At 36.3% G+C, this 24,188-nt stretch overlaps 1 long non-coding RNA gene across 1 annotated transcript; it reads right to left on the bottom strand.

Annotated features, from left to right (window-relative positions):
* Positions 1-8,624: 8,624 nt before the first annotated feature.
* Positions 8,625-17,505, bottom strand: LOC130012351 (uncharacterized). Its single transcript, XR_008787782.1, has 6 exons — positions 17,212-17,505; positions 15,310-15,439; positions 14,387-14,583; positions 13,095-13,291; positions 11,815-11,931; positions 8,625-11,264 (listed from the first exon to the last, which is right to left on the bottom strand). It is a non-coding gene; the product is annotated as an uncharacterized LOC130012351 (long non-coding RNA).
* Positions 17,506-24,188: the final 6,683 nt, after the last annotated feature.

Raw genomic sequence — 24,188 nt, 5'->3', positions numbered from 1 at the left:
TTTCGGTATCAGCATGGACCTTATAAGGTCCATGGTATCAGTAGCGCCCCCCCCCCCCCACCCAAAAAAAAATAGTCTAATAAATCTGCATGGGTTTCAGTACAGGAAACTTTATCCGGGATTCCCGATGAATTGTCTCGGCAAGCAGGGATCGAAATCTTGAGGTTCAATAGCCAACGTCCTACTTACTGAACCACCGTAACTTCCGTGATAAAATGAAACAGTGGATTGGATTTTATCAATCAATACCTAATGGAGATATCAATAATGCTTAAAACAAAGTCCTGCAGTGACAACATTAATGGAGGTTTAAAGTAAAGCTCCATGCTGGAACGATATGTTAAGAGAACGCATTTGGGGATTTAATTTCAAGAATTTACAAAGCACACGGTGGTACATTGGCTCTGACATTTTGTCATAAATCCAAGAAACATTCACTGATCTTGTCACGACGAAATCAGGCCATATTCTACATCTAAAGCAAAGGCGAGTCAAAGCTCCGGTGGGCTGTTTACCATGTACGCGTTTTCGCGGGCAAAAAAATCAATCCAATGCAAATGTAATTGAACAGTTACATGTAACCGGCGAAGTTGCGCTCGAAAACGCGCGTGTACATAGAAAATGGGCTTTAGTCTGGAATTACCATATATCAGTGTGTCTGCGACAACCAAGTGATGCCCAGAGACAAGACGTATAAAATAAAAATGAAAATATCTCTTCAAAGAAGAGAAATAGAATATAACAGTCCTAATTTGTAACTTTTGGGGGTCAATTTGTTGCATGGGCCGTAAGGCAGCCACTAAGTCTCTAACTCAATATCATCCAAAGTCTTCGACATTGAAAACCCGAATTATTTGTCAATTTAAATCAACATTGATGTTACACAGATATTTTATGGTATTTATTAATCTATGCCTAACGTCTGTTTAATTATAGATTAGGCCTAGAATCGTGTTCAGTTGCCTATATGCGAATGTTGTCGCGTGTCGGTTCGAGTACGCTTTAATACCCAAGGGTTAAATTAACAAAAAAGTTATGATCACGATGCGATTTGTGCCGCCTTTTAAATCTTACATGAAAACGCCGAAATATCGCATAATCCAAATAATACACTAGAATTCAACTAAAATATGAAATCAAAGGAGAGGTATAACGACATAAATTAAGAAAAAAATAACACAAAATAAAAAGCAAAAAGAACAAAATTTCTAAGATGTACTCACGCTATCAGTAAAATTGTTTTATGAAAATAAAAAAATTATATCCACAGCGTTATATATTATATACTCATAACGCGGACGTGATTGAAAACAATTAAAATGACGTCATTGTATACAGTTATTTGATCTCCAAAATTCTAAAAATTGTGTTTCTTTTTTTAGTAAATCTTTAATTTTAAGTAGTACATTAATAATAACCTACTCAATTTTAATTACTTAATTTTATATCCCATATTTTCTTTCAATTTCCAGGGGAAATTAATTTAATTTCGTAGGTATTCTAGCCAAGAATGGGGTGACAAGTTAGATTAAGAGCGAAATTTAAATGCTGGGAAAAGAAAAACTGAAGAAAATAACTCGAGAAAAAGAAAAACCGAGACCGATAGGCCACGGTCTTTCTTTCGAGGGCTTTTTATACGCCCACATTTTCATATGGACGTATTATGCCATCGCCCCTGTCCGTCCGGACACCCTGCAGGTCACAACTTTTATCTGATTTTGATGAAACTTGAAATATTGGTCTATCTCCCAAAGATCTCGATATTGACATGTGTAATACTATAGGGTTTATTTTAGTTCTAGGAAAGGTGTTCTGTTTAATATAGAAATTCTTTACCTACATGATGTGTGATGAAAACTAGGGTAATGAAGCAGCTTGCATTATTCTACTATACTATCTTAGACTAACTCACCGACAGTTATGTCAGTATCCATTGCTGGAAGTAGGGTACTATCTTTCAGGCAACTGGTGCACAGATTAGTCCAATTAAATATAATAGTGTTGACGCTAAACGGTGCCTATACGAAACACTTACCCAAAAATGGTAATTGTCCCGCCCTAATAGATGACGCATTATACTTTATATATAGGAGAGAGCTTGTTTGATTTACCCTCAGATATCATGGAGCGGCCCGAGAGGGGAACATTGCAGCCTCCTCGACTGAGAGGCTGGGATAAAGACAAAATGTAGTATTTAAACCGTTCTGTGTTGTAAAGGATGCTAAACTCAGACCGTATATATTTTAATAACGCCTAAAGTTTCTGTAATAGATGTTGTAGTTTGCTATATTTGTTATACAAAGTTAGTAACAATATAAACGGTGTTCCAGAGTCAGTTAATTGATGATTGAAATAATTGATCCCACAACGTGAAGTCCAAGAAAGTCCTACACGAAAGTGTCACATCTACCTCGTAGTGTCACACATGGCCCCTGATGGTATGAAAAATCACGTTTTTAGCTTGTGGACCCGATTTTGAGGAAACTTGAAATGCATATTTATAACCCAAAGATCTTGGTTGCTTTCGATATTCGCGCATATCGGATTGTAACTTCCTGCATTATGGCCCCTGATTGTACGAAAAGAAAAATCGCGCTTTAGAGGTCACATTTATTATCCGATTTAAACAACCGTTCGAATATATCACCGTTAAACCGTAATGTCGATTGAGTTCGAATTTCGTGCATAACGGCCGAAAACTGCCGGACAAAATGGCCGCCCCTGAAACGCAGATAGTGTAAACATCTGGTATATCAATGTTGTGGACCCTCTAGATGTCACAATTTTGATTCGATTTTGATGAAAGTTGACATACATGTTTATAACCCACAGATCTTGGTTCCTTTCGATATTCGCGCTTATCGTATCGTAACTTCCTGAATTATGGCCGTTGACTGTACGAAATATCGCGCGTTTTTAGCTTGTGGTCCCTCTAGAGGTCACAATTTTTATCCGATTTAAAAATAAAACATGTGAATATATCACCGTTACACACCATTGATGGTTGAGTTAGGATTTCGTGAAAATCGGACTAAAACTGTCGGACAAAATAGCCACCCCTCGTACGCAAACAGTGTAAAAATATGGTTTATCAAGGTTGTAGACCCTATAGAGTCCACACTTTTTATCCAATTTTGACGAAACTTTAAATTTATGTTTATATCACAAAGATCTTGGTTCCTGTTGATAATCGCGCATATCCGAACTGTTTGTTCGCAAAATCGCATTTTTAGCTTGTGGATTCTCTAGAGGTCACAATTTTTTGTTCCGATTTTAAAAACCGTTTAAATATATCACAATTCCACCATAATGAAGGTTGAATTCGAATTTCGGAAAATCGAAATGAAACTGATAAAATAGCCGCTCTCTGTACGAAAATTGTGTGAAAGTATGTAATACGAAGGTTGTGGACCCTCTAGAAGTCACAATTTTTATCCGATTTTGATGAAACCTAAAACATATCTTTATATTCCAAAGATCTCAGTCACTTTCAATATTTGCGCATTTCAGACCGTAACATTCTGGATTATGGTCCCTTATTGTACAAAAAATCGCTTTTGTTTTTAGCTTGTTCTCTATCCATCTCTTGCAAAATGTGGGCGTGTCTCGGTTATCCATTTTTTTGATTAATTCATCTATTTAATAATTTAGATAACATTTCAGGACTAAAGAAAGACCTGCAATAGGATCGGAAGATTTAGCTCTTGCATAATGTATGTTTAATTTTATATGAATGTATATGATATGATTCATATTCAATGTTAAAAACAAATATTGTAATTTCTAATCAATTACGTGAAATACGTGAACAGTCCAAATTCTACACGTTTTTTATGGTTACATATTGTCTTTTTTTTTAATTAGCCATTCTTTATTATGTTTTTCGTTGTTCATTACAAATGGCGCCCAAAATCATAGAAAACACGACCCATTACTGATTATGTTCATTGTGTTAAATATTGGATATTATTTCGTTTTGTTTTTTATAGTTCAAAACTTCGTTTTACTTGTCTTTACTACACTAGGATCTGGAAGAGTTGTTGTTTTGGTTGAAGTGAGGGATTAGCCAATGAACCAGTCTGTTACGGCGATTTCTTTGTGTTTGATGCACGTAACTGTGGGTAAACCTCCGGGATAGCGAGCTAACGTCTTACGGAGCCAACGTGACCTCCTGCAGAGTATATAAATGCCGGGTGTAATATTAAAGGGCCAATCCCGATAATATTTTGGAGAATAAAACTGCTTAAAGGCTCAATACCACTCTTGTTGTAACTGAATAATATGTCCCAATCTTTATTCTGGTCAACAAATTGTACTATTTTACAATATTCCACTTAATTGATGATACAAATTTCATCTTAACACACCTAATTTAAAAAATTAGAAAAATTCAACTAAATGATTTGAAAAGCGTGACGTAAAGCTTTTCATATGTGACTTGGATTTAAAAATATTTTTGAACCCTCTGGACAAGTAAAATAGGATTTAATGGATAATTTACACAACAGGTAGGACACTAACACATCTGGTACTTAGAATAAGGCTATTTTTTTATTTTCTGGAGCTGTCAAGCCAGCAAGAGTGTTATTGTCCCTTTAACTCTGTGTTAAAAACCCTTAAAATCCTCTACCTCAATACATGTGATACCTTTTTAAATAACTTAAACCGGTCAGTCTTCATCTGGAAATAGAAATAGGCGTCACAAGCTGTATTATGCGGTGTCGGGATAAAAGTTTAAAACCAGACCTTTATTTTATAAAAGTAATGTGTAGGTGAAATTTACCTTTCGTTATCAAGTACAGCACGTGGGTCATTCACTGTATAGACCTCTAAAGGAGCGGGAATCGATTATCAGGTCACCCAAAGAAAAACTTGACCCGAAATCTTAAAGGGTTACGTGTCCGGATAAGCAGATTTGACGTTCACATCCAAACGATCTTTGGGGTATCCTCTATGCCCGGAATAACTTTAAGATCTGGAAGTCAGGGGTGGCTTTGAATATATACCATGGAATTTGGGATTATTCTTCTGAAAGTTTTTCGTTAAACCTGTAACGGGTTATTCTTCAAGGGTATAAGGTTTTTCTTACTGGAATTCTGGGATGTTCTCATTTTACGTACATGTAAACATAGCCGGTTTATAAGCAAGATAAAGTCCTTGACTTCGGTTATGCTGGGGAAGGAAGACTTAAGATACGCCCACATTTTGAAAGAGATGGATAGAGAACGAGCTAAAAACAAAAGCGATTTTTCGTACAATCAGGGGCCATAATTCAGGATATGCGCGAATATTGACAGGAACCAAGATCTGTTGGTTATAAATATGTTTATTAAGTTTCATCAAAATGGGGTGAAAATTGTGACCTCTACAGTGTCCACAAGCTAAGAACGTGATTTTTCGTACAATCAGGGGAAATTAATCAATGCCAATAACGAGATCTTTGAGAGACAGACCAATATTTCAATCGGATAATAATTGTCAGTAGAGTATCCACAAACAAATTGTGGACGGACGGACACGGGCGACGGCATTAATACATCCACATGAAAATATGGACGTATAAAAAAAAAAGCTTGAAAGAAAGACCTTGGACTATCAGTCTCAGTTTTTCTTTTTCCCGAGTTATTTTCTTCAGTCTTTCTTTCCCCAGCATCTCAGTCTTGTGCTTTATCCTACACATTAACCATAACTTTTTTAAAATTTCGCTCTTAATCTAACTTGTTACCCCATTCTTGGCTAGAATACCTACGAAATTAAATTAATTTCCCCTGGAAATTGAAAGAAAATATCGGATATAAAATTAAGTAATCAAAATTGAGTAGGTTATTATTAATGTACTACTTAAAATTGAAGATTTACTGAAAAAAAGAAACACAATTTTTAGAATTTTGGAGATCAAATAACTATATTCAATGACGTCATTTTAATTGTTTTCAATCACGTCCGCGTTATGAGTATATAATATATAATGCTGTGGATATAATTTTTTATTTACATAAAACAATTTTACTGATAGCGTGAGTACATCTTAGCATTTTTGTTCTTTTTTGCTTTTTATTTTGTGTTATTTTTTCTTAATTTATGTTGTTATACCTCTCCGTTGAGTTCATATTTTAGTTGAATTCTAGTTGTGTATTATTTAGATTATCCGATATTTCGGCTTTTTCAAGTTAGAACTAAAAGGCGGCGCAAATCGCATCGTGATCATAGCTTTTATGTTAATTTATTCCTTGGATATTAAAGTGTACTCGAACCGATACGCGACAACATTCGCATATACATAGGCAGTTGAGCACGATTCTAGGCCTAATCTATAATTAAACAGGTGTTTGGCATAGATTAATAAATACCATAAAATATCTGTGTAATATAAAAAGAAGGTGTGTTTCTATTATTCTAATGATTATTTTATAACTTGAAAACGCGACTTCTGTGGATATACTGAAAGCGATAAATATCGCCATACAAATAATAACTTGGAATCTTTTGGTTTACGTCATTTATTTGTGACGTATACAATAATATGATGGCCGACGAAGAATTTTAAAGGCCGAATCCCTTGCCCTAGTTGACCAAAACCTAGCTCAGAAATATTAGATAGTCATTGTTATGGGAAGCGTTAAGATCAGACGCGGATTACCCTATAGACAAGCAACAAATTGACCCCAAAAGTTACAAATTTGATTCTATTTCTCTTCTTTGAAGAGATATGAATTTAGAAGTTCTATTGATTAAATTTTTATTTTAATTTTATACGTCTTGTCTCTGGGTATCACTTGGTTGTCGTAGACACACTGATATGGTAATTCCAGACTAAAGCCCGTTTGCGAGCGCGTCTTCGCCGGTTACATGTAACTTCCAATTAGTTAGATCGATTTTTTTTTTCGCCCGCGAAAACGCGTGTACACATGGTAAATGGCCTTTGCTTCCTAGATGTAGAAATACGCCTGATTTTGTAGTGCCAAGATCAGTGAATATTGAATGTTTCTTGGATTTATGACAAAATGTCAGAGCCACTGTGTGCTTTTAAATTCTTGACAATTAAATCCCCAACTCCTAACATAATATCGTTCCAGCATGGACCTTTACATAAAACCTTCATTAATGTTGTCACTAGGCATTGATTGATAAAATCTAATCCATTATTTCATTTTATCACGAAAGTTACGGTGGCTCAGTAAGTAGGACGTTGGCTAGTGAACCTCAAGAGATCCCATGTTCGATCCTGCATTTGCCGAGACAGCTAGTTCATCGGGATAAAGTTTCTCGTACCGGTACTGAAAAAACCCATGCAGATTTATTAGATAGCGATTTTTTTTTCTTCCACTACTGATACTGAAATACGTCTTGTAATGTAAAGAGATTTAATTACACTAAATAAATGCTTCCATTGCGGCTAAATCATGCATGCTTTAGGCCTACAAATGTAGTCTAAGGGAGATAACTAAGAAGAGAGTTCAGTTTGTGTTGGATTCGGACTAGTAATTCTCTCTAAATTGTTTTTAACATTCCGATGATTTTAATCTTTATAACTTCAAAGACTAAGAGCCCCACATCTTATAATAATCTGATAAAAATATCAGCTGCCCCCACCCCTTGGAGCATTGAGTGTAATATTGGTTGAATAACCATATAAATAAAGCTATAAAATGAAAAAATTGTTTGCAGCTGTCTAATTTTCATGCTCCACCCCTACTGGGCTAATAAAGAGTGGCATATGCCCCTAGTGTGGTATGAGGGAATTTTTGTCCGGACAGCGGCGTTATAGCCAACTCTTATTTCGAATTCCAACTGTTGAGGGTTCTTTTACATGCATGCCAATGTGTACACAGGACCTCGGTTTTTCATCCCATCCGAACAACCAACATTGTCCATTGGCAGGGCCACCGTCCTACACCACTGACAAGAGGGAACCACGTTGGATAATCCTGATGAACTTTCTCGGCAAACACAAGAATCGAACATGGGACCTGCAGGTTAGCGAGCCAACATCCTACCACTGAGCCACCGTGGCTCCCATGCACAGTAAGAAATCCAACCTCTACAAACGTGTAGGTGCCACACCCTCTGAAAGAGCAGTTTTAGTCTATATAATAGGATATGCTGATGGTTTTTTACAATTCTGTATATAGGAAAACAATCTGATTAAAACACAGATCCTATTTCGTTTCGTTTTTTATCGTTCAAAATTTCATTTTACTTGTCTTTACTACACTAGGATCTGGATAAGTTGTTATATTACCGGCATTTTGGTTGAAGTGATGGATAAACCAATAAAACGGTCTGTTACAGTGATTTCTTGGCGTGCCATGCACGGAACTGTGGGTAAACCACTAGAAACGTCAACACTGATTGATTAATCAATGTCTGACGCCATAGGGTCATAAGCCACTCGTAAGACCCCTGACACGACCTTCAAGTACAACTTGTCAGAATTTCATGTAATGTAGGCCATCAAAAGTATAAAAAAATTAAACTAAATTTAGATCTGTATTTTAATCAGGTTGATAGGAAAACAAATAAAAGAAGAAAAATATAAATTTATTTATAAAAGGATTTCATATAACAAAAAACAATAGAAAGATCCTATATATCATTGTATATATATATCATATAAAGGCATAGATATCAAAACATAATTCAAAAGATCACATACCATTTTCAAATCTTACATTCAAAGCAATTAGCTTTCAAAGAAATAAACAAAATGTATAAAAATTATATCATAAGATATTATTGAAGGCTTGATGCGTCAATTGCATTTTCACTAAAATGTCCAACTTATCACAGCTTAATCCACAATTAATATGTACTCAGATTAATTATTTAACGAAAACAAAACCAACACTAGGTAATCTCCCTTAACATAATCTACAAAAACTTGATTCATCAACATTAATTATAGCTGACTCTGAAATAATAACTCAAGATAAGGTTAAAAATCTTGGCGTCTTTTTAGACTCAAGTCTAACAATGGAAACACATGTCAACAATCTGTGCAAAATCTGTTACTTTCATCTAAAAAAAAATCTGAAACTAAAATTCAGCAAAAAATTTTCTGAAACTAAAATTCAGCAAAAAATTTTCTGAAACTAAAATTCAGCAAAATATTTTCTGAAACTAAAATTCAGCAAAATTGTCCTTATAAAATACAAAAGATAAAAAAAAAATGACGAAAGCTAATTTATAAGGACAATAAGCTGTTATATTAATAAAGTAGAAAGGTAAATATAATTCCAACAGGTAAATGAACAATCGAAACAGTGTAGATGTTCTTGAGCAATGAAAATGTTAGAATTTGAAATTTTATAATGATAACCCGTGTTAGTATCTTTTTATCTGACCATTCAACAACAAAAAAAACATCATACATAAATTCTGTCAAAATAAAATCCATTCTACGATCATGAGCAAGTTTTATGTTTAACTTAAAGATACATTATGGGAGATTTTTATAAGGAGTTAGCCATTCTTGCTATAATAGTTCAAAAATAGATGATGAAAGAAGAATATATTGAAAATTTCAGTCAAATTACTTTATTCTGGACATAGTTATCACCAGTGTAATTTTTGACTAGAAATGGGATTGAATTCCATCTTCACCGATTCTTAGTATGGCCGATCGTTTGATTGATAGGTGTTAACTCCACCTACATAATCTCTGCTGTCTTTTGTCTGCTGTCATCATATCCGAATTTGTGTTTTACCTTTTTGGATTTTTATAACAATTGGACAAAATGAGTGAGGGTAAATTTTCATTCTTACATGTATTTTGGGCATGCATTAAATCAATTGAATATAGGACATATATAATATTATAATATAATTATGATAAATCTATAGGTATACACCAGTGGCGTCGTGCCTATTGGGGAAATAAAAATATTTTTATTGATATTATTAAGACAGAAGACCTGTCCGTCTGTATTAGTCATCACACGGTGTCCAGGAATTGTATAATTTGTCATTATCTGTATTTAGTTTATTGCACTTTAAATAGTTTAGATGTCATTTGTTAAGGCATCGCTCAACAGCGGCCTCGCTTCGTACACTCTATCATTTAGCCTCGTAACGGTTAATCTCCGCTCACAACGCCATTTAAAATTAAATCAGTCAACGAAATCACGTTTAAATCCAAGCTGAATCCAAGCCATCCGTGGGTCTACAGAGTTGATTTTGTGCTTGTTGTGTAAATAAAGATCTAATTTATAATTTCTATGACATCTGAAGCCTAAATAAAGACTTGCAATAATCAGATTTAGCTCTTGCATAATGTATGTTTATCTATAAATACTACAAATTAATACCCATTAAAAGAACACATTTATTTCTACTACAAACTCTCGGATAAATCTCAAGAACATTATTTGGTTATATTATCTAAACTAAAGCATACTATATAATATAATTACTATCTTAAAATGGAGACTGTCAATAAATTCTATGATAAATCTACTTGATTTACGAATGACTGTAGTGCTGATGCCTGGGCTAAATGTCCCTCATAGCACATTACATGGTCTTTGTCTTCATTAGCCTAGTCGGTGCGCAACTGTAGGATGTTCAACTCAATTTCAATTCATTTCATTTATCAAGTCTGATTTTCATCCTATCTGAATGACTGAAATGAAATGAAGATGGGCATACACCATACTATAGCCTAGGGGCCTAATCTTATATCATATTCCAACTGTCAAGGGATCTTTTACGTGCATGCCAATGTGTACGTGGAGCCTCAGTTTTTCGTCCCATCCTAATGACTAGACAGCTGTCCTTGTCAGGCCCTCCGTCCTGCATCACTGACAAGGGAAAACCAGGTTGGAAAATCTGGACGTACTTTCTCAGCCAATGCAGGGATCGAACACGTGACCTCCAGCTAGCGAGCCAGCGTCTTACTCACTTTGCCACTGTGTGACCCGACCCCGCCCTGAATGACAAGGTACAATTTCATCGATAGTCTACACATCAGGACTCAGAACACACTAGTCGAAAATCCAATAAGAATCTTTATATATATGAACCAAATATTTTATTGTTGCAGCTGAAATAGTATTGACAGTCCCCAATTTCAGACATATTTAATAATCTATCACTTTATATTTTTGTTCCTGAAGAACAATCTATGATTATATTATTGTGGTCTGTATCCATTATCCATTAACGAGTAGCCTCCCTTGTACCACCATGTGTAATACATTCATCCCAATCTTCCCAAAATAAATCTTTCATTCGAATACAGTACTCCTGTAAATTGGGATATTTTTCTAAAAAAGAAAAAAATATGAATTATTTTATTTTTGTATCAAGGCAATATGAGTGCAAACAGAAAATTAGGAATGATACTTGTGAAGGTCAGATTTACCTGTCACAAACTAATCATGATCAGTGGGCTCCTGAATTACAAACTCATCAGTGGGCTTCCAAATTACAAACTAATCAGCCAATAAGCAGTTAAAACAGAAATACTGGTTCAATTAACCCTTGTAGTTTGTGGAAAATGATTTTTCAACGTTTTTACTTTAAAATTTTAAATTATTCCAGAAATGCTTTTACTTTGAATTCAGGCCCTGAGTTCACAAAGCATTTTCAGACTAAAGTTAAAAAATTACCAGCTTTCAATCACAGGAAACAGGGGGGTCCGGAGAAAACCCATAAGGTTGGACAGGTGTGACCCCACTCCTTGTCACGTACAACTGGGGATTTGAAACCACACCGGTTGACTCAATGACAGACTTTATAATACAGCATGCATGTGCTAACCATTCGACCATCCAAACCCCATTTAATATTTCAAGATATATAAACTATATTTACCTTTTATCCACGTTTCACACGGCTGTTGAGGACTGTGCCACAAAAATTGTGCTAACATACCAAATGCTGTACAATCTATTTCTGTAGGTTCACTTCCCATCATAAAATCTTTACTACCTAGAAATATATTTTAGTCTCTTAAAATGCAGATCTATATTTCATTTCATTTTTTTATACTTTCGACAATCTGATTAAAACACAGATCCTATTTCGTTTCGTTTTTTTAAAGTTCAAAATTTGGTTTTACTTTTCTTTACTACCTAGGATCTGGATGAGTTGTTATATAATCTGCTTTCTGGGTGGTGTGAGGGATTAGCCAATGAAACCATCAGTTATGGCGATTTCTTGGCGTGAGATGCACGGAACTGTGGGTAAACCACTAGAAACGTCAATGCTGATTGATTAATCAATGTCTGATATCATGGGGTAAAAAGTCATTCGTATGACCTCTGACCCGACCTTTTACTATAACCAGTCAGATCTTCATGAAGTGTAGGCCATCGAAAATGTTGAAAATTTCAGTGAAATTACTTTATTCTGAACGGAATTGTCACTGTTGGAAGTTTGGACTAGAAATAGGCTTCATATGTGTATGCACGGTCTATGAGAATTGCCGATCGTTTGATTGACAGACGATAACTCCACCCACATATTCTCAATTATCAAGTAACATGCTCAATGGCTGTGGTAGACTCGTTTGGCAGGCCTTTCATCACCAGTTTCCGGAAGTGACATCAGCGACTAACGGTAAACGTTAGCTTGGTCTGCCATTTATTGATTTAATTTTAAACGGACGACTGTTTAAATCCAAACTGTATCCAAGCTATCTGTGGGTCTACAAAGTTGATTTTGAGCTTGTTGTGTAAATAAATGTCTAATTAATAATTTCTATAACATCTGAAGCCTAAATAAAGACTTACAATATAGGCAGATTTAGCTCTTGCATAAGAATAAGAATATGTCGTCACCGTTTGACATGAATATGTCTAACCTCGTTTTTCGAGTCGCTTGTTACAAATTGCGCTGAAACGCATAATGGTACACGATTCGTGTACCAATCGTAAAATGTTTATTTTGTCTTAAATATTGGATATCAGAAGCCCATCTTCTTCCGGTAAGATCACAACACCAATGTTGATGAGAATTGACAAATAATTAGTGTTTTCATTGCCGAAGGTTTTGGATGATATGGAGTTAGAGACTTCGCTACTTTAAGCTAAACTAAATGACTTGATACAAAATGATTTGAAAAATATAAATATATAGTGATCAATACTCACTTAGAAAATCAGACAAGGCTTTCATGTCATCGTCAAAAATCTGTTCAACTTCTGATTGGGTGTGTCTACCAACACCAGCTGCCCAGGCATTCTTGACAGTATTTCGTTTAATAAGTATAGGTATATATATTCGCCATCCGAAACCCATCCAACGGTTATCTGTATAACCATAAACATATCTAGACAGCGCAAAACACCTAAGTACATAAGTAGAAATATTTGAAATGAAATGCGGTTTAACGTCCTACTGTTCTGCAACAGCCTATTCTAATATCGAATTGCAGCTATCAAGGGATCTTTTACGTGCACACCAATGTATGATGTTAAACCCTGTCATAGACATTATAGGCGGCCATCTTTGCTGGGTGTGTGTGCCAATCTGATTAAAATACAGATCTATATTTCGTTTCGTTTTTTATACTTTCGATGGCCTACACTACATGAAGATCTGACCGGTTGTACCAATCGGCATTTATGTTACTAATGGATTACCCACAGTTCCGTGTAAAACATGCCTAAAGCTCGCCATAACAGACCGTTTCATTGGCTAATAGCTCACATCATTCAGAACACGTCAATGATAACAACTCTTCCAGACCCTAGTGTAGTAAAGACAAGTAAAACGAAATTTTGAACTATAAAAACGAAATGAAATAGGATCTGTGTTTTAATCAGATTGGTGTGTGGGGGGGGGGGGGAGGGGGGCTCATTCTATAATGATTGAGCCCGAAAAACGGAAATACATTGCCTGAAAAATGGGGACGGTCCACTGAATCGGGGGGGGGGGGGGGATGAGGGCATATTCATTTTTTTCATAGAATGTCTCCCTTGTAAGCTTTTATTGATTTTGACTTAAAGGAGCTAAATTGCTAATTTTTGAGACCTACAAATTGACACAAATGGGTCGCAGCACATCTTATAATGTGAGAGAGAGAATGAGGTTTAACGTCCACTTAACACAATATAGGTCATTTCACGATTAACATATGGTTCAATTTTCTTTCAATAATTCTATTGTGTGTAGGGGTCTTTAGCAGTGGGAGGAAACCAGAGGACAGGGAGAAAACCCACGAGGCTGGACAGGCATGCCTACTCATTGTCACGCACAAGTGGGGAATTGACCAAATAACAGACCTTCTGATACAACATGCACCCGTTTACCATTCGCCCGCCCCCTCCCCCCCAATGAGTTTTACAGTAATGATGGATGTTGACATTATTGTACATGAGATAAACCACCCAGTAACACTCTCATAGTAAGTAAATTTTATACATAAAAGGACTGTCCTTACCAAAAAAGGTTTTCTTCTATTAATTTTTGAAAGGCTCTGGATATAGCTCGTTCTTTTTCTGTTAAATCTCTGTCAACATCGATGTCTAACTTCTTGTTAAAATATTGGATGATGAAAGAAGAATCGTTGACAACTTCTCCATTATATTCAATCCATGGTATCTTGCCTTTAGATGACAGCTCAATATCTTTATCACTCTAAAATCAAAATAATCAATCTATAATGAAATGGAATGGGATTTAAGGTCCTACTTTTCGGAGGGGGGGACGGATGGCCAAATGGTTAGCTCATGCGCGTTGTATCATAAGGTCCATCATTTAGTCAACTGGCATGGTTTCGATTCCCCAGTTGTACGTGACAAGGAGTTGGGTCACCTGTCCAAACTCGTGGGTTTTATCCAGGTCCTCTTCCCATGGCTAAAGATCCCTATGCACAATCGAATTATTGAAATAAAATTGAACCATGTTAGTCCCAAAATGACCCAGTTTGTGTTGAGTGGATGTTAAACCCCATTTCTCTCTCCCTACTCCTCCGACTGGGCTAATGAAAACAGTGTGCTATTAGGCAAATATGCCCGGACAGTGGCGTTACAGCCTATTCTTATATCGAATTCCAACTGTCAAGGGTTCTTTTACGTGCACATCAATGGGTACATTGGACCTTGATTTTTCGGCTCATCCAAACCAATAAACATGTACACTGTCATTGAGTCAAGTGGCGTGGTTTCAACTCCTCTCTTATACGTGACAAGGAGTACGGTCGCTTGTCCAACCTCGTGGGATTTCTCCTTGTCCTCTAGTTTCCTCCCACTGTTGAAGACCCCCTACACGCAAGCGAATTATTGAACCATGTGTTACACCTGAAATTACCTACTAGTAGTTTGTGTTGAACGAACAATAAAACCCATTCCTCTTGGAAATTACCTGATATAGTATTCTGTTCATCCTCAAGTAAGTTTCAACTTTCAGACAAAATGGAGATACACTTGGACAGTAGGGTCCTCTCCTACAACCATGAACAATCACAACATCCTTAGGGATAACTTTTTTTCTTCTGAAACGCAAAATAAAATTATTTCCTGAAACTAAATTTACTGTTTTTACTTGTTCAAATACTCTGTAGTCATTGTCGTTACAGGTATTCATATATTTTTTGAATTATTATTCAAATATATCAAGTCATATTCAAGTATTCTTGAGTCATTACTGGTATTCAAATATTCTTGAGTCATTACTTGTATTCAAATATTCTCGAGTCATGAATGGTATTCAAGCATTCTCGAGTCATTACAAGTATTCAAACATTCTCGAGTCATTACCGGTACTCAAACATTCTTGAGTCATTACCGGTATTCAAACATTCTCCAGTCATTACCGCCTTACTTGTATTCAAATATTCTTGAGTCATTACTGGTATTCAAGCATTCTCGAGTCATTACACAAGTATTCAAACATTCTCGAGTCATTACCAGTATTCAAATATTCTTGAGTCATTACCGGTATTCAAACATTTTCCAGTCATTACCGCCTTACTGGTATTCAAACATTCTCTAGTCATTACCAGTATTCAAATATTCTCGAGTTATTACCGGTATTCAAATATTCTCGAGTCTTCACTGGTACCGTATTCCAATATTCTTGAGTCATTACCGGTTTTCAAATATTATTGAGTCATTACCGGTATTCAAATATTCTTGAGTCATTACCAGTATTCAAATATTCTTGAGGCATTGCCGGTATTCAAACATTCTCCAGTCATTACCGCCTTACTGGTATTCAAACATTCTCCAGTCATTATATACCGGTATTCAAATATTCTCGAGTTATTACCGCTATTCAAATATTCTTGAGTCATTATTACTGGTACAGTATTCCAATATTCTTGAGTCATTACCGGTATTCAAATATTCTCGTGTCATTACTGGTATTCAAATATTCTCAAGTCATTACCGGTATTCAAATATTCTCAAGTCATTACCGGTATTCAAATATTCTTGAGTCATTACCGGTATTCAAACATTCTCCAGTCATTACCGGTATTCAAATATTCTCAAGTGAATAACTGTAGACAATGGTATTCATATGCTCCGATTCCACCGTTGAAATAATTAGTGCGTGCCCCAGTGGCACTTTTTGTTAGGGGCTGGCCACAAGCTTAAAATCTGTCCCTGATTGTTAGGCCTACCCTACTACTATCTGCAGTCTTGGCCTACATGATTGGGGCATTACTATATCGAATTAAACCTAATAAGTAGGGCCTATTAAATTCAAGGGGGGTTGGATAGCCAAATGACGTGTCGCTGCATCATAAGGTCTGTCATTAAGTCAACTGGCGTGGTTTTAATTCCCCGGTTGTACGTGACAAGGGGTAGGGTCACCTGTCCAACCTCGTGGGTTTGCTTCGGATCCTCCGGTTTCCTCCCAGTCCCACTGCTAAAGACCCCTACGTGCAAGCGAATGAGTGAAATAAAATTGAATCATGTGTTAGTCCAGAAATGATCTTGTTTGTGTCAAATGGCCGTTAAATTACATTTCTCTCTATAGTATAAAATTCAAAAGATAGAATTTGTCTCCGCAATTAAATATAAATGATTCAAATGGAACTTAATTGCTCCTCAAAAGTTTGTTGTTAGTTAGCCCGCAGGTAGACTCCATCTAAATATTTATAAATCCGATGAATTTGTTATATTCATTTGAAAATTATTCTTTCATTGTCAACGAAACCCATAATAATTCCTGCGTTTGACCGAATCGTGTGTCGTCTGCATAATATTGAGTTATTTCCCCTTAACATTAATTTAAGGCCAGGGTATAAAAATGCTTTACCTGTTTCCAGTTATTTTCTTATACAGGCCATACGTTAGTGCTGAAGCTGCTAGGACTCCCCCAGCAATTGCTAAATAGTTAATTGGATCATGAGAATGAATCAATTCTTTGACTTCTTCCAAAGAATACTTCATTTTAGCAACCGTGTTTGTTCACTGTGTGTTACATTACATTACAAGCGGATTATTTCCTATTTGACCTTGATGAAACCTGTAAACTTGTCACCTATGTGGGCGGAAGACTTGACAAACACGTGACGTAAACCCGAACCGAATTGAATCATGCATCATTTGGAAGAGAGAGAGAGAGAGAGAAATGGGGTTTAACGTCCACTCGACACAAACTAGGTCATTTCGGGACTAACATATGGTTTAATTTTATTTACATAATTCGCTTGCGCGTAGGGGTCTTTAGCAGTGGGAGGAAACCCATTTGGAAGAGACTTATTATTGCAAGTCTTAATTTAGGCTCCAGATGTTATAGAAATTATAAATTAGATCTTTATTTAAACAACAAGACCAAAATCAACTCTGTAGACCCACGGATGGCTCGGCTACAGCTCGGATTTAAATAGGATTTCACTAATCGATTAAATCAAATAAGGGGTAACCTGATGAAAATACGCCAGTTAGATCGAGGCTAAATGATAGAGTGTACTTAGCGAAAACTTTACTTGATAATCGAGATATGTAGGTGGAGTTAACGCCTGTCAATCAAACGATCAGCGAAGGTGAAGACACAATTCGCTACCATTTCTAGGCAAATATTACAACGATGATAACTATGTTCAGAATAAAGTAATTTGACTGAATTTTTCAATATATTCTTCTTTCATCATCTACTTTTGAACTGTTATAGCAAGAATGGCCAAATCTCCCATAATGTATCTTTAACTTTTCGAATCTGGACTATAAAGGCCACTTAAAAAAAAATTAGTTGATCATCGTCGTTTTTTTTCAAAAATGTGGGAGGGAGGGTTTTTTTGTTTGTTTTTCTTAAATGAATATATTGAAAACACAATACTTCAGGAATAAAGCTTTTATTATTTTGCATTCAATCTTCATATAAAACTGTAGGCCTAGTTTGCGAGGAATTCAAATCCTTCTTTTTTCTCGTTTTGGAATGGCTTTTTTTCGAACCAGCACATTCCTGACACTGGGGGTGGTAACCCGCTTTCTGAATTAAACTGTCTTCTCCACCACACACAATGAATACAAATGAATTCATATCCTGCCGAGTAATAAGAATATTCAAAATGAAATGAAATGGAGTTTAACGTCCTACTTTTCTGCTCCTAACCTGGGCTAATGAAGACGGGCATACGCCATACAGTGTGCTATGAGGAAAATTTTGCCCGGACAGCGGCACTACGGCCTACTCTTATATCGAATTCCAACTGCCAAGGGATCTTTTACGTGCACGCCTCGGTTTTTCGTCCCATCCGAACGACTAGACAGCTTTTCTTGTCAGCCCCTCCGTCTTGCATCACTGACAAGGGAGAACCACGCCGGAAAATCTGGATGAACTTTCTCGGCCAATGCAGGGATCGAACACCCGACCTCCAGGCCAGCGAGCTAGCGTCTACCCACTTAGCCACGTGATCATATCTGACGTACATGCTAAATCGGCCCTAACAGCTTAGTTGGATAACATTATTGTCCTCGTCGCCATCAACAGCAGGTACTACCACAGCTGTATAGCAACGTTTCCAAAAGAGCCTCAAGTTCATCACGCTGTTTCTTTGGTAACTCCAACCTCGTGGGTTTTCTCCGGGGCCTCCGGTTTCCTCCCACTGCTAAAGACCCCTACGCGCAAGCGAATTATGTAAATAAAATTAAAACATATGTTAGTCCCGAAATGACCTAGTTTGTGTCGAGTGGACGTTAAACCCCATTTCTCTCTCTCTCTCTCTCTCTCTTTGGTAACTTTGTCTGTGAGTGGGGACAACGCCATTTTCCGCAGTCCTGACACTGAATGGGTGTTCCAACATTCTTGGCAGTTTGGGATGTTGGATTGAAGGGACATTTATGTCCTTTCTCTAGCTATAGCAGAACTGGCCGAAGGAAGGTACTGTTCTGTCGTTTCTAACTAGAAAATCCTAAACAAAAAGGTTTTTGAATAGACTTTAGCACCACACTAATACATGATTGCGAATTAAAATGAAGGTTAAACATTTTAATTACGGTACATGATTAGAACATCACTGTTTTATCTTTTGTGGGGTTAGAAAACGAATTCACCAACTGAAATTTCATTTGAGCAGACTTAAAATAACTGCCAGAAAATTTGTGAGTTCAGCTTGATTTTGAAATTTCCATTTTTGTGATACTCTCACTGCAATGCACATTCCTTGTTCATTTTCCCGATTCATTTAATTTGTTAAACATTGAAATCATACCTTTCCATACAATTCATCAAATTGTTCGATCTGCTACCATCTGGTGAAGGGTCAGGTAAGTGGCGAATCTCCATGGAACAGCATGGAAGACATCTGGTGGCAAAAGAGGAACTTTACAAATAGAGCAGCTAAGTTCATTACATTTCAGAATGCTGAACATGTACTGACGTACTTTACAGTGACTCTCAAGACAGGCCTTGAATTTGTCTTTGCCTCTTATGTGTTGCTTGGTGCGATCGTTAACACTCAATAAATCATCAATCTGAAATGAAAAAGATAATACAGTCTGTTATTTTCAAAACACGAAACAAGCAAGTGAATATTTAAGACTTATTTCGCCGAACATAACTGATTTGAAATTGGAGTAAAAACGGAAACCATTAAATGTAAATCAGTTTATATACATTCATATTACAGTATTATATGCGTTGCGACCCACTTTTGTGAATTTCTAGGTCCCAAATGTTAGCGATTTAGCTCCTTTAAGGACACTCATAATTCTCTCAACTGGATTTTTCCAGCTGTGTTGTGGTGGCGTTGGGACAGCACATAGAAAGTCCAAATCCAAGTCCAAGAAGATAGCTAAAAGTGACATTTGGACTGAGAGATATGTGAGACGGTGATCTGGTCCACCATCAGTGTACATAGTCATAGACAGAATGGGCTTAACCGGTCCGATTTGAGTTAACAGTTGCTTCAGTTCAGTCATTCATATGACGGATAGGCGATAATGGCTGGAAAGCATTTTCTTTGAAAACTACAAATACTCTGCCCCTGTGGAAACTTTCTTCAATTGTTTCTGGGACGTCAATCACCAGAGACACACTAGTGGTGAGGCTCAGACGGGTGAATTCATGACCAGACACAACAAATTTCTTTCCCATGGTCACTATGACACCTTTTCCCCTTTCAACCGAAGCAACTGTACAGCCAGGTTCTCCTTTCTTGATAGTGTGTTTATCATCGAAACTTACAAATGATACATGGTCCCTGAATTTCATCGCCAATTCTATTTCATATCTGAAAAGAGCCGATGCATAGTGGGCATCTAAATGGTGTGCTAGGAACTAGCGTGCTTGAATCATGAACTTTACCTTTAGATTTCCAGTGTAGTGGCTTGCAGTTTTTGCTAATGGCAGTCGTGGCCAAAATTGTAACCTTAGCAACTGGATACAAGAAACTGGCGTACCGTCGGGACACGTTTTAGAGACTTCATCATGTAAATCACGGACACTTAATGCAGTAGCAAGGTGAGTGATGACATCATCATCCTGGACCATATCATGTCGCCTTTGGGATACAAACATGCATGTCAAGTTTAATCAAAATCGGATCACAACCTTAATATACAAGATGTTTACACTATTTACGTACGAGGGGCGGCCATTTTGTCCGACAGTTTTAGTTCGATTTTCACGAAATTGAAACTTAACCAAATTTACGGTGTAACGGTGATATATTCGAACGTTTTTTTTTAAATCCGATAATAATTGTAACCTTCACTTGATTTGATATTTGTCTATTTTCTGTCTTGTCCGCAGGTTTATCTTGTAGATTTGTGTTTTGCGTGTAGTGCGGTCCTCCTACACTTATTGTTAAAGGGGTCACATGCCAATATCGAGATCTTTGGAAGATAGACCAATATTTCAAGTTTCATCAAAATTGGATAAAAGTTGTAACCAGTAGAGTGTCCACAAACAAATTGTGGACGCACGGATCGACGTCCGAACGGACAGTGGCGACGGCATAATATGTCCACATCAAAATGTGGGCGTATAAAAAAAACCTTAAAAGAAAGACCTTGGCCTATCCGTCTCGCTTTTTCTTTTTCCGGAGTTATTTTCTTCAGTCTTTCTTTTCCCAGAATCTCAGTCTCGTGCTTTATCCTACACATTAACCATAACTTTTTTAAAATTTCGCTCTTAATCTAATTTGTTACCCCATTCTTGGCTAGAATACCTACAAAATTAAATTAATTTCCCCTGCAAATTGAAAGAAAATATGGGATATAAAATTAAGTAATTAAAATTGAGTAGGTTATTATTAATGTACTACTTAAAATTGAAGATTTACTGAAAAAAAGAAACACAATTTTTAGAATTTTGTAGATCAAATAACTGTATTCAATGACGTCATTTTAATTGTTTTCAATCACGTCCGCGTTATAAGTATATAGTATAATGCTGTGGTTATAATTTTTCATTTTCATAAAAAAAAGTTTACTGATAGCGTGAGTACATCTTAGCATTGTTCTTTTTGCTTTTTATTTTGTGTTATTTTTTCTTAATTTATGTCCTTATATCTCTACGTTGATTTCATATTTTAGTTGAATTCTAGTGTATTATTTGGATTATGCGATATTTCGGCATTTTCATGTAAAAACTAAATGGCGGCGCAAATCGCATCGTGATCATAACTTTTTTGTTAATTTAATCCTTTGAGACTGTGAGAGGATATCTGACAATTCAAAACAGAAATTGACTGTCAAAAAATATAGAAAAGGTCCGTGCATTACCATGTTTTTATTAAGTATATTATATAGAATAAATAAAAACAAGTAGATGTACGGACTATTTCTATTTTTCTCGTGTTCTCTTATCTAGTGACATTCAATTTCTTTTTTGAATTGTCAAATATTCTCCTAGAGTCTCACATAACAACTTTTGGTCGTCGAAGAAATTATTACTGAGCAGAAATTCGCTCGTGTATCTGTTATCACTCGTAACTTCAGTCAGTCATATTATAGAAGGGTAGCACGTGTTTTCCTTTTGTGTTCGTCACTTCCTTTTGTAGAAACCTTCATTACGCACCTATCGTAGCATATTGATCTCTGTGTTTAAATTGTATTGGGAACGTGTTTAACGAATTCTATCACATATGTGATAATGACTGACACCAATATTGCCCTTTAAGATCAGAAGCGGATTACCCCATAGACTGTGTGTAGTTGCCTTAAGGCCCAGACAACAATCTGACCCAAAATGTTACAAATTTGAACTATATTCTACTTCTCTTCTTTGAAGAGATATGAATTTAGAAGTTCTATTGATTACATTTTTATTTTTATTTGATACTTGTCTCTGGGCATCACTTGGTTGGCGCAGATACACTGATGATATATGGTAATTCCAGTCTAAAGCCCATTTGCGAGCGCGTCTTCGCCGGTTACATGTAACTGTACAATTAGACCGATTTTTTTCGCCCGCGAAAACGCGTACATGGTAAACGGCCACCCGAGTTTTGGCTCTCCTTTGCTTCCTAGATGTAGAAATACGCCTGATTTTCTCGTGACAAAATCAGTGAATACTGAATGTTTCTTGGATTTATGACAAAATGTCAGAGCCACTGTGTGCTTTTTAAATTTTTGACAATTAAATCCGCATATATGCGTTCTCTTAACATATCGTTCCAACATGGACCTTTACATAAAACCTCCATTAATGTTGTCACTGGGCTTTGTTTTAAGCATTATTGATATCTCCATTTATAGGCATTGATTGATAAAATCCAATCCATTATTTCATTTTATCACGGAAGTTACGGTGTCTCAGTAAGTGGGGCGTTGGCTAGTGAACCTCAACAGATCAAATGTTCGATCCCTGCATTTGTCAAGACAGTTCATCGGGATAAAGTTTCTCGTACTGAAAAAAAAAAACCGTAAACATGCAGATTTATTAGATACGATTTTTCTTCCGCTACTGATAATGAAATATGTCTTGTAATGTAATGAGATTTAATTACACTAAATAAAAGTTTCCATTGCGGCTAAATCATGCATGTTTTACAAATGCAGCCTAAGGGAGAAAACTAAGAAGAGAGTTCAATTTGTTTTGGAATCAGACTACTAATTCTCTCTAAATAGTTTTTAATATTCCGATGCATGCATGCCAATGTGTACTTTCATCCCATCCGAACGACTATACATTGTCCCTTGGCAGGCCCACCGTCCTACACCACTGACAAGAGGGAACCACGTTGGATAATCCTGATGAACTTTCTCGGCAAATGCAAGAATCGAACATGGGACCTGCAGGTTAGCGAGCCAACATCCTACCACTGAGCCACCGTGGCTCCCATGCACAGTAAGAAATCTAACCTCTACAAACGTGTAGGTGCCACACCCTCTGAAAGAGCAGTTTCAGTCTATATAATAGGATATGCTGATGGTTTTTTACAATTCTGTATATAGGAAAACAATCTGATTAAAACACAGATCCTATTTCGTTTCGTTTTTTATCGTTCAAAATTTCATTTTACTTGTCTTTACTACACTAGGATCTGGATAAGTTGTTATATTACCGGTATTTTGGTTGAAGTGATGGATAAACCAATGAAACGGTCTGTTACAGTGATTTCTTGGCGTGCCATGCACGGAACTGTGGGTAAATCACTAGAAACGTCAACACTGATTGATTAATCAATGTCTGATGTCATAGGGTCAAAAGCCGCTACGGCCCCTAACACGACCTTTGAGTACAACTTGTCGGATCTTCATGTAGTGTACACCATTAAAAGTATAAAAAAATGAAACTAAATATAGATCTGTACTTTAATCAGATTGATAGGAAAACAAATAAAA

The sequence above is a fragment of the Patella vulgata genome, chromosome 1 (assembly GCF_932274485.2).
Source record: "Patella vulgata chromosome 1, xgPatVulg1.2, whole genome shotgun sequence".
NCBI lineage: Eukaryota > Metazoa > Mollusca > Gastropoda > Patellidae > Patella > Patella vulgata.
This window is presented reverse-complemented; position numbering and strand designations above follow the sequence as displayed.